The sequence below is a fragment of the Littorina saxatilis genome, linkage group LG3 (genome assembly GCF_037325665.1).
Source record: "Littorina saxatilis isolate snail1 linkage group LG3, US_GU_Lsax_2.0, whole genome shotgun sequence".
NCBI classification, from domain to species: Eukaryota; Metazoa; Mollusca; class Gastropoda; order Littorinimorpha; family Littorinidae; genus Littorina; species Littorina saxatilis.
In genome coordinates, this window is record NC_090247.1 from 15,674,624 (window position 1) to 15,686,209 (window position 11,586).

Consider the following 11,586-nt stretch of genomic DNA (forward strand, 5'->3'; position numbering starts at 1 on the left):
ACTTTTATTTTTAGTGTAGGGCCTATTCTCCCTCTCGCTTCAGTTAATTGCCACCACCCGCATGCGCTCCACCACATTTATAAAATGAAATATTACTCTTATCGCTAGACAGAGTACAAGAGTTACTTGCCTTGGAAGTTTGCTTGCACTCATAAGAGATCTAAAGCGAGTTTCTATGCACTGATCGTCAGATTTGGATTTAGAAAACAACCAAAATCATGGATTTTATATGGAGATTAATGTGTTCAAGCCTGTAGTTGCTAGTTTAATGCAGTTTGTATTGTTTGGTCTAGAGATATATATTTCGTACATTAGAGCGTTCGCAACTTTTCAATCGCTAAAGTAGTTCCCTCAAAGTCTAGCTCATCAACCTGTGAGCTATCGAGGTTTCAGGCCCGTTGTTGGGTAAGTGATTTTGGTTGTTGGGTAAGTTACCGAAAAATAACTAGCCCTACACGTTTACAGAGAGAAAGAAGCAGAGGGGGGAATACATTTGTATCTGGTGCTTCTTTTGCATACGTCTCTGTTTTTGCGTGCTGCAGGTTCAAACTGCTCTCTCCAGGGCGGTGTTGTTGATTACACACACACATACACACACAAGCATGCACCCTAACACACACACATGCCTGTACGCACACAGACACAGACACACGCACACACACGTACACACACACAAACACACACACACATTCGCACGCCCGCACGCACGCACGCACGCACGCTCACGCACACACACACGCACACACACACGAACGCACGCACAAACACGCATACACAAACGCAGGTACGCACACACACGGACATACACGGACGCTTGCACATGTACGCACACAAACACACGCACACTCACAAACGCACACACACACTCACACACACACACGGACGCACACACAAACACGCATACACAAACGCACGTACGTACGCACACACACACGGACATAAGGACACACACACGGACGCTTGCACATGTACGCACACAAACACACCCACACTCACAAACACACAGACACACACACACAAACACACATACTTGCACACACACACGCACGCACGCACACACACAGACACGCATGCATACACGCACACACGCACACACACACACACGCGCAAAGAAGCACGCACACACATACAGATGCACACACGCCCACACATACAGTCGCACACACGCTCACACAAACAGACGCAGGCACTCTTACCGATGCACACACACACATATATAAACACACAGATAAACACACAGACACACGCACGCACGTACGCGCATGTACGGAAACAGATACGCACTCACGTACACCCACACATGCGAGTGTGTGTGTGTGTGTGTGTGTGCGTGTGTGTGTGTGAGAGAGTGTGTGCGTGTGTGTGTGTGTGGGTGTGTGTGTGTGCGTGTGTGTGTGTGCGTGTTTGTGTGTGTGTGTGTGTGTGTGTGTGTGTGTGTGTGTGTGTGTGTGTGTGGGTGTGTGAGTACTTGTGTGTGTGTGTAATGTAGTGTGACTAGAATTTGTATAGCTGGTTGTATGCAGCATTAAGAATTACAACACAGTTGACATTGCTACTATGCCCTTTTGTCTGAGTGCATTGTAGTATCCCAACAGCTTGTATAAATAGCGGTATGCAGCAAAGTGAAAATGGGTTTGAGTGCCCTGTTTTAATAGCACATTAGCTTATAATACTTTCTGCATGCAACAAAGTGGAAACTAATAACATTCTGCTGTGTTTGTGTGCATTGTAGCAGTACAGGAGCTTGTATAGCAAGTTGCATGCATACAGCAAAGTTTAAATGACTAAGATGCCCTTTTGTTTGTGTGCATTGTAGTGCACAACAGCGTGTATTGCCATATGCATGCAGCAACATGGAAACAGCTTGTGGAGCTGCACTGAACACAAAGAATAAGGATTGTTTCAGTGGTATATCCCTGATTTGAAACAGAGTTTCGATCAAAAACATACGTGTATTTGAAGATCTGCATTTCTTCAGCGAACGACAAGAAGAAGAAGATCTGCATTTCTTCTGCTCAAAACTTGGTTTATTGGATTTCAGCAATGTTAATATTGGTCACGACGGTGACTAAAACCAGAGACATAGATGTATGTATGTCTCTGCTAAAACTGAACGATGTTTCACGCGAAAAAAAACCTGTTTTTAAACACCTGAGCTATACCCCTGTAAAAAATATCATCAACTTTTTGTGCTTAGTGTAGCTGTGCGCTGCACAGTTGAAATGACTAAGGTGCCCTTTTGTCTGTGTGCATTGCAGTGTCGCCGGTTTGTAGCCGTGTGAAAGAATGACGTGTTTGTCTGTTTCAAAGTCCGGCGGGCTATTGATTCTAATTACATGTATCCCTGGACTTTGTGTCCTAGGAAAATAAGTCCCTGAATTATATTTCCTAGAAAAAATATGTCCTTTTTCTCAGGCTGGAAATTCCGTAAAGAAGCGTTGAGATAAGCCTTAGTTTTCGTTCTGAGAGTCACCTAACCCAGTTCTGTGTGGAAAAAAAAATTCTTCGCAAGCACATGTATATCAATGCAAATTCATGGTATTGTTTTCAGCAGATTGATTCATAAAATAGTTTGAGGTAAGATGCTGTCATTGCCCGTACAAGCTTGTTGTCCCCCCGGGTCGGGGATATAGCTCAGTTGGTAGCGCGCTGGATTTGTATTCAGTTGGCCGCTGTCAGCGTGAGTTCGATCCCAGGTTCGGCGGAAATTTATTTCACAGAGTCAACTTTGTGTGCAGACTCTCTTCGGTGTCCGAACCTCCCCCCGTGTACACTACATTGGGTGTGCACGTTAAAGATCCCACGATTGGCAAAATTGCTTAGGCACAGTTAATAATTGTCTACCTATACCCGTGTGACTTGGAATGATAGGCCGTGAAAGGTAAATATGCGCCGAAATGGCTGCAATCTACTGGCCGTATAAAAATTTCATCTCATACGGCATCACTGCAGAGCGCCTAGAACTGTACCCACGGAATATGCGCGATATAAGACTCATTGATTGATTGATGTTTGCAGGTCCAGTGGAACCTCCCTTTTAGGACCTCCAATTTAAGACCTTGCTTTTTTCAGATTGTCTGTTCCCAACCTCTGTAAATGTACCTCCATTTCAGATTGTCTGTTCGCAACCTGTGTAAATGTACCCCCATTTCAGATTGTCTGTTCGCAACCTCTGTAAATGTACCTCCATTTCAGATTGTCTGTTCGCAACCTGTGTAAATGTACCTCCATTTCAGATTGTCTGTTCGCAACCTGTGTAAATGTACCCCCATTTCAGATTGTCTGTTCGCAACCTCTGTAAATGTACCGTCATTTCAGATTGTCTGTTCGCAACCTCTGTAAATGTACCTCCATTTCAGATTGTCTGTTCGCAACCTGTGTAAATGTACCCCCATTTCAGATTGTCTGTTCGCAACCTCTGTAAATGTACCTCCATTTCAGATTGTCTGTTCGCAACCTGTGTAAATGTACCCCCATTTCAGATTGTCTGTTCGCAACCTCTGTAAACGTACCTCCATTTCAGATTGTCTGTTCGCAACCTGTGTAAATGTACCCCCATTTCAGATTGTCTGTTCGCAACCTCTGTAAATGTACCTCCATTTCAGATTGTCTGTTCGCAACCTGTGTAAATGTACCCCCATTTCAGATTGTCTGTTCGCAACCTCTGTAAATGTACCTCCATTTCAGATTGTCTGTTCGCAACCTATGTAAATGTACCTCCATTTCAGATTGTCTGTTCGCAACCTGTGTAAATGTACCTCCATTTCAGATTGTCTGTTCGCAACCTGTGTAAATGTACCTCCATTTCAGATTGTCTGTTCGATACCTCTGTAAATGTACCTCCATTTCAGATTGTCTGTTTGCAACCTCTGTAAATGTACCTCCATTTCAGATTGTCTGTTTGCAACCTCTGTAAATGTACCTCCATTTCAGATTGTCTGTTCGCAACCTGTGTAAATGTACCGCCATTTCAGATTGTCTGTTCGCAACCTGTGTAAATGTCCCCCATTTCAGATTGTCTGTTCGCAACCTGTGTAAATGTACCCCCATTTCAGATTGTCTGTTCGCAACCTGTGTAAATGTACCCCCATTTCAGATTGTTTGTTCGCAACTTCTGTAAATGTACCGCCATTTCAGATTGTCTGTTCGCAACCTCTGTAAATGTACCGCCATTTCAGATTGTCTGTTCGCAACCTCTGTAAATGTACCGCCATTTCAGATTGTCTGTTCGCAACCTCTGTAAATGTACCGCCATTTCAGATTGTCTGTTCGCAACCTCTGTAAATGTACCTCCATTTCAGATTGTCTGTTCGCAACCTGTGTAAATGTACCTCCATTTCAGATTGTCTGTTCGCAACCTCTGTAAATGTACCGCCATTTCAGATTGTCTGTTCGCAACCTCTGTAAATGTACCGCCATTTCAGATTGTCTGTTCGCAACCTCTGTAAATGTACCGCTATTTCAGATTGTCTGTTCGCAACCTCTGTAAATGTACCGCCATTTCAGATTGTCTGTTCGCAACCTCTGTAAATGTACCCCCATTTCAGATTGTCTGTTCGCAACCTCTGTAAATGTACCGCCATTTCAGATTGTCTGTTCGCAACCTCTGTAAATGTACCCCCATTTCAGATTTCCTCATTTTAAAGACACGATTTTGTCAGATTGTTGTAGGTCATACTTGGGGGGTTCAACTGTAGTACCCTGTTTGACCCGTGACGATGGTGGTGTAGGGCCAGAGCCAGGGGTCCAGTTCTCTGCCTCCCGTGCGGTCACCTCGGATGTTTAATGACCTTCTGGCCAATCTTGACACACACACACACAATCGCGCACGCATGAACGATGTCGTCACGCCCATAAGAAAAATACCTATCTCAGTGTTAGGCATTTCTGTAGTGAAACTACAGGGGAAGCTATTGGAAGGGTATCTATCATGTGTTAGAGAGTACAAACTCTCAGACCATCGGAAACCATTGCCACGGTAACGTAAGCAAAATTGCCGATCCCGTTTTTTGAGTTAGACACTTTTTCTTTATGATACAGGAAGACGTTTTGAGAATGTGAAAGTATGCAAAAGCTCTGTGTGGGTTGTTATGCAGTTTTGCTGATTGAAAATGTTGCTGTCAGCTCTTTATCTCACGTTTATCCAGCTGTCACCGCTCGAGATAGGCAATTTGCAACTTATAACTAAAATGAGATATAGAGGGCTTTGTCTTCAAATAGAATAGCTATTCTACTAAACTGTAATATGTGGTATAATTGCATTATTTATATTATACTTGATTGTCATGTTGAAAACAAAGTACATTACTCTCATTATTCTCATTGTCAAACATGTCCACACGTAAATTTACAAACTGAAAAGGTAGTATGGCTTAATTATTATTATTATTATTATTATTATTCTGATCATTTTTATGCGCCTAATCTAGATATAGCCCTAGGCCCTTACATATTAATTTCAGCCGTTTGAAATGGAATTTTTTACAGACAGACAGACAAACAGACATTTTTTTACACACAATATGTAACGCATTCACATCGGCCAGTAAAGCTCAGTAGCCTATTAGGCGAGCATTCACCTTTCACGGCCTTTATTCCAAGTCAAACGGGTATTTGTTGGACATTTTATCTATGCCTATACAATTTTGCCAGGAAAGACCCTTTTGTAAATCGTGGGATCTTTAACGTGCACACCCCAATGTAGTGTACACGAAGGGACCTCGGTTTTTCGTCTCATCCGAAAGACTAGCACTTGAACCCACCACCTAGGTTAGGAAAGGGGGGAGAAAATTGCGGCCTGACCCAGGGTCGAACACGCAACCTCTCGCTTCCGAGCGCAAGTGCGTTACCACTCGGCCACCCAATCCCAATCTCTGATATGAATTGTACTTTAATACGAACATTTAGACCTCTACTTTATTTATTGAAATGAGTTTGTATTCAAAGAATAGTGCGAATAGGGCATCATTTCAAATGACACATAATCATACGCTTTTTAGACGGGCGCAGTGGCGTAGAGGATGTGACATCGGCCTCCTAATCGGAAGGTCGTGAGTTCAAATCCCGGTCGCGGCTGCCTGGTGGGTTAAAAGGTGGAGATTTGTCCGATCTCCCAGGTCAACTTATGTGCAGACCTGCTAGTGCCTTAACCCCCTTCGTGTGTACACGCAAGAACAAGACCAAGTGCGCACGGAAAAGATCCTGTAATTCATATCAGAGATTGGTGGGTTATCCCCGAGTACGCTAGTGCAAGGGTCCAGCAGACTTTAATTGTCTGTGTGTGTGTCTCGACTTAACAGCTTATTGCTGGGAAACTACTGGGCGCAGCTCGTTCAAAAGTTGATACACTAACTTGATAATAGGTCCGATTGATCGTATTAAAACTTCATAATGTTACCTGGGACCTAAATGCGAAATAAACCACACAAAAACGACTTGGCCGTGGGAGGAATTCGCGGTGCAACAGCCAGCCAGGCAGTCTGATAGAACGGTGAAAGGTCTCGGCCAACCATGACTATGGCATACTCGTAGCAAAGCCGCCGAATGGTACCGTAAACCAAGAATAGTGACGTAATTACGTCACGGTCGAAAGTCTTTGACGTCAATGCCTCCCTGTAGTCTTTTTCTCTCGCGCGGTGTGTGTGTGTGTGTGTGTGTTCATTTTGTGCGCACATGTGTTAGTGTTACTGTGTGTGTGTGTGTGTGTGTGTGTGTGTGTGTGTGTGTGTGTGTGTGTGTGTGTGTGTGTGCGTGCATGAGTCTGTACTCGTGTGTGTGTGTGTGTGTGTGTGTGTGTGTGTGTGTGTGTGTGTGTGTGTGTAAGAAAGAAAGAGAGAGAGGGAGGGAGTGAGGGAGAGAGAGTGTGTGTGTGTGTGTGTGTGTGTGTGTGTGTGTGTGTGTGTGAACTCAGAACTCAGAACTCATTTAATTGTCATAAAAACACAGTAAAGGGTTTATCAGACACGAAGTGGATATTTGTAAAGACAAGAAGAAATATCGTCCATGGAGCAGTGATTACAACATTTTATACAACTCCTGCAATGCAACCGAGGGGTGGATTAAATCTAGTTGATTATTTTTAGACAAGTGAGAAATTAGAACGAACTACTTTGATTACACCAAAAATCACACGTGGATTATTCGAAGTAAGAATAAAGAGGGCTAAAAAATAATCAACACTAGAATTTATTTTTAGAACATTTGAAACCCAGACGATTGGACCCTGTTGCGGAAGAATACGTACAACGTTGACTCAAAACTGTAACAACAATGGCTGACGTGTATGAAGTACACGCATACCTCGCCAGGTTTGTCAAGTTCTGTGACTAGTCGACAGACGATGCCATTTGCTTTGTGTGTGTTTTTGTTGTTGCTTACTGTACGTGTAAAATCCAGTTCTTTAACAGGCAACAAACCTTGCAAATTTCCAGAAGCTGCAATCTGAAGCGACCTATCTCTGATTCTAGCAGACGATCTCTCCAATGTTTAACACAAAATAAGCAAACTCTCCTGTCACATAGAACGTCCATTATATAGTGCAATGTTGAAATGAAGTTACTGGTCTGAAACATTTAGTCGTTTCTTCTGAGACAATCCTTGTTCTCTTATCATCTACAGATTTACCGCAGTCTTCACCACGCGAATTCACAACAGAAGTCAGACTTTCGAACATATACAATCTACGTAGGCAAGCACGATACGTCATGACGTCATATGATTCCTAGCATATTGACGTAATGCTAAACATCCGGTTATCCCGAGTTTTCTCCGTAATACATGTCCGTGGGTTTTTCAATGTTCGGTTATTTCCGTGGCTTCATGCGGAAAGGGAACCGTCGTCTGCTATCAACGACATGGACCATTCTGGTCCTTGTTGCTGACAAAAACATGATTTTAACACAGAATGTAATGTCAGAATAGCTATATAAACGATATTGTGTTTTCATCGTAGCAATGGGGTCCGATATTTAGACCAGACAAGTATAATGCCGACGAGTCGGAGACTAAGAATAAAGTAAAAGAATAGGGACTATTTGAATGACGCGCATTTGACACTCTGAGTGATTAGGCTGAAATGAAATTGCCTACAAAATGTCGTCTGCATGACTGCATGTTCGACTCGTGTTGTTCGTTGTATAAATAGCTTAAACAATGACAACTCGTTGATTACTGGAAAATAAACCACTCGTGGGTATTTGCAGCCGCTTGGTAATTCACTCGTGTGCTCCGCACACTCGTAAATTACCAAGCGGCTGCAAATACCCACTCGTGGTTTATTTTCCAGTAATCAACTTGTGGTCATTGTTTAAGCTCTATGTTATGTATCTGTAGTTATGTCATTATTGCGTATAATCATGCAGTTGTATACAAATTCAGCAAGTTGTTGCTGTATCGGTACGTCTTGCATCGTCATCAGCTGACTCGGATTTCGAGCATTAACACGTGCATGTTCCATAAGCTGCAAGCGTAGATCATGAAATCTTGTACAACTATCCAGGAAATGGAGCTCGTCTTCAATTACGCCACACACGGTGCACTTTCTATCCTCTCTGGGTGTGTTTGTGTATCTCCCCCTTTCGATTTTTAAATCGTGAGCGCTAATACGCAATCTACACAGTGCTTTTCTGTGTTTGGGGTTGGTTACACATGTTAAGTATGCTTCACAGTCGTAATCGCCGTCAGTAATTGTGTTGTAGTATTGCAGTTTTGAGCCCTCAGTCTTCTTTCCTTGCCAAAATCGTACGTATTCGTATTCTAGTCCTCGTCGTAGAGTTTTCATCAGCGCATTCTTTTGAACTGCTGACTGAAGTATCCAGTTATGGTCCAGTCCGAGGTTACCTATGATTGCTCGAATGAAATGTATCCATTGCGGTGAGCTGTCTTGTGGTCTGTCGATCATGTCAGCGTAAGCCTGTCGTAAATATGAATTTTCTTCTGACTCAACGATGTGGGTCCAGAAGTTTATTGTTTGTTCAATTAGTTTTATACCCACAGGGAGTTGCCCGAGCTCTGCTAGCGTTGGCAAGTTCATTGCTTTACTGTGGACGCCAAGAAGGCGTTTACTGAATTTTAAATGCTCTTGTTCATGGGGTAGATTATTCGATAGACACTTATCGAATATGTCGGGTAGCGATTGTTCGTTTTGGATGTTGATTGCTGATGGGAACCAGACCTCGGCTCCATAAGTGGACACAGGGGCGACTAAGGTATAAAATAGTTGCATCATTGTAGTTACTTTCATCTCTCTTCCTCTAATTAGTCGTCTCAGGGCATGCGATGCCTTGTTTGCTTGCTTGGCTAAATGTTCCTGGGTTTGTAAGAATTTACCGCTTTTATGGAAGATGACCCCTAAATATTTATATTGGTCTACACTTTCAATCATATGTGTGCCACAGTTAAATAGTATTGGTACTTTTGGCTCTGTGCGGGTAAATATTATCACTTTCGTTTTTTCTTTGTTTATTTTAATGCCCCATTCACTGCTGTAGTCATTCAATCGGTTCAACTTATTTTGTAGTCCTCTTTTGGATGTGGACAGAATTACCAAATCATCGGCGTAAAGTAGGCATGGGATTTCTGTATTTTGGGCACTGTTCAGACTTGGTGAGTCATTCCCACGCAGATAATCTGGGAGATCGTTGATGAATATGTTGAAGAGTGTGGGGCTTAGAGTATTGCCTTGATGTACACCTTTCTGGACGGGTATGTCATGTGAGTGTCCGAGTGCGGTCTTAGTGCAGATAGTAGATTTGCTGTACATATCTCTTATAACGTTGAAACAATTCCCCATAACTCCTATCCTGTTAAGTTTGAGGAGGAGAGCTTCGTGCCATACGTTGTCGAAGGCCTTTTGGAAGTCCACGAAGCATGCATACAACCTGTCTTTTCTGTTTGTAATTATTCCGTCGACGATCTTTTTTAGGATAAATATTTGGTCCGTCGTTCTCGACTTCTTTCTAAATCCGGCCTGTTCCCTCGCATATAGATGATTAGATTCCAGGAATCCATTTAGTCTATTGTTAATGATCTGCGAGAAAAATTTCCCTAGGTTATTATTTAGTGTTATCCCACGATAATTACCAGGATTCATAGGGTCACCACTCTTATAGATTGGAATGTTTATACCCGTCGCCCATGCTTTGGGGCACGAGCCTGTGTGCAGAGCTGCCTGAAACAATTTTTTAATTGTTATTTGTGTAGCAGGCAGGCTTGCCTTGATTATTTCATTTGTAATTCCATCTACACCTGGTGCTTTTTTCGACTTCAAGTTGGAAGCTGCTTTCGCGATTTCTTCCATTGTGATAGGGAGATCGAGTTGTGCGGATTGTGCGTTGATATCAATGTTATTGAGCTCTGCCCGTACGTTATCTTTCGTAGTTTGCTCTACTTCGACATCAGTGCCTATCAGGTTTTGTAAGTGGTTTATCCATTTGCATGAGCTGATGTTGCTTCTATCCCGGTCGTTTGGGTTCTCAGAGTCTTTTAGTAGTTTAAGTGTTTTCCATACGCTTGTCGGGTCATTTGTGTATGCATCGTTCAGAATAGCGATGAGTTTGTTTTTATACAGTTGCTTTTTCCTTTTCAAAGCTTTATTGTACGTGCGTGACAGACTGAAGAGTTTATCTCGCAGAGAGCGGTTATAGGGGTGGCGATTAAATGCGTTTCTTAGTGACTTAAGTTCCCGTCTCTGTACGTAGCATTCCTGATCGAACCATTTCTTACTCCGCTTTTTGTTATCAAATAACAAAACAATTTTTTATTTTTATTTTTATTTTTGTGTGTGTGTGTGTGTGTGTGTGTGTGTGTGTGTGTGTGTGTGTGTGTGTGTGTGTGTGTGTGTGTGAATGTCTGAAGAGTACTCGGGTCCAGCGCGAGCGTTTTTTTTTTTTTATAGAAACACGAATATACCCAGCATGCTTCCCCCAACATCGGCGTATGGCTGCATCAATGGCAGGGTAAAAACGGCCATACACGTAAAAACCCACTCGTGAAAAAACATGAGTGAACGTGGGAGTTTCAGTTCATGGACGAAAAAAAAAGAAGAAGAGAGAAGAGATATGCGTTTTGCTAATGCCTCTACATATTTGTTTGATAGGTTAAACAACTATATGTAGCTAGGTCCATCCTTTCAACTCATTTTCTGCTCGCTATATCTTAAAATCCACTCGCACTATATTTTAATCAATGAGCCTTCTGATTATAATATTGATTTTATTTCTGCAAAGCGGTCTTGTCCAAATAAAACGGTTCTTGTCAACCAAGTGAGTAAATCTGAACACGCGCGTGGTTGAGCTTTGCAATGTCATTTTTGAACCCTGCGTGTTTACAATTCGTTTTGAGGGCACCCTTAAATCTATACGTACAGACAAACCAAATACATTAAACGAACGCTAAAAGGCTTGACTGTTAATGTTAGTTGGTATTTGGTCACTCGCATAACATGGTTTCCACTTGACTGTTAATGTTAGTTGGTATTTGGTCACTCGCATAACACGGTTTCCACTTGACTGTTCGCGATATAACCTTCGTGGTTGAAAACGACGTTAAACACCAAATAAAGAAAGAAAGAAAGAAAGAAAGAAAGAA

The 11,586-nt window shown here is 42.5% G+C and overlaps 1 protein-coding gene across 1 annotated transcript in view; it reads left to right on the forward strand.

Annotated features, from left to right (window-relative positions):
• LOC138961719 (uncharacterized) overlaps window positions 1–11,586 on the forward strand; it is a 36,619-nt gene that overhangs the window by 11,131 nt on the left and 13,902 nt on the right. The gene's annotated exons all lie outside the window — the stretch shown is intronic.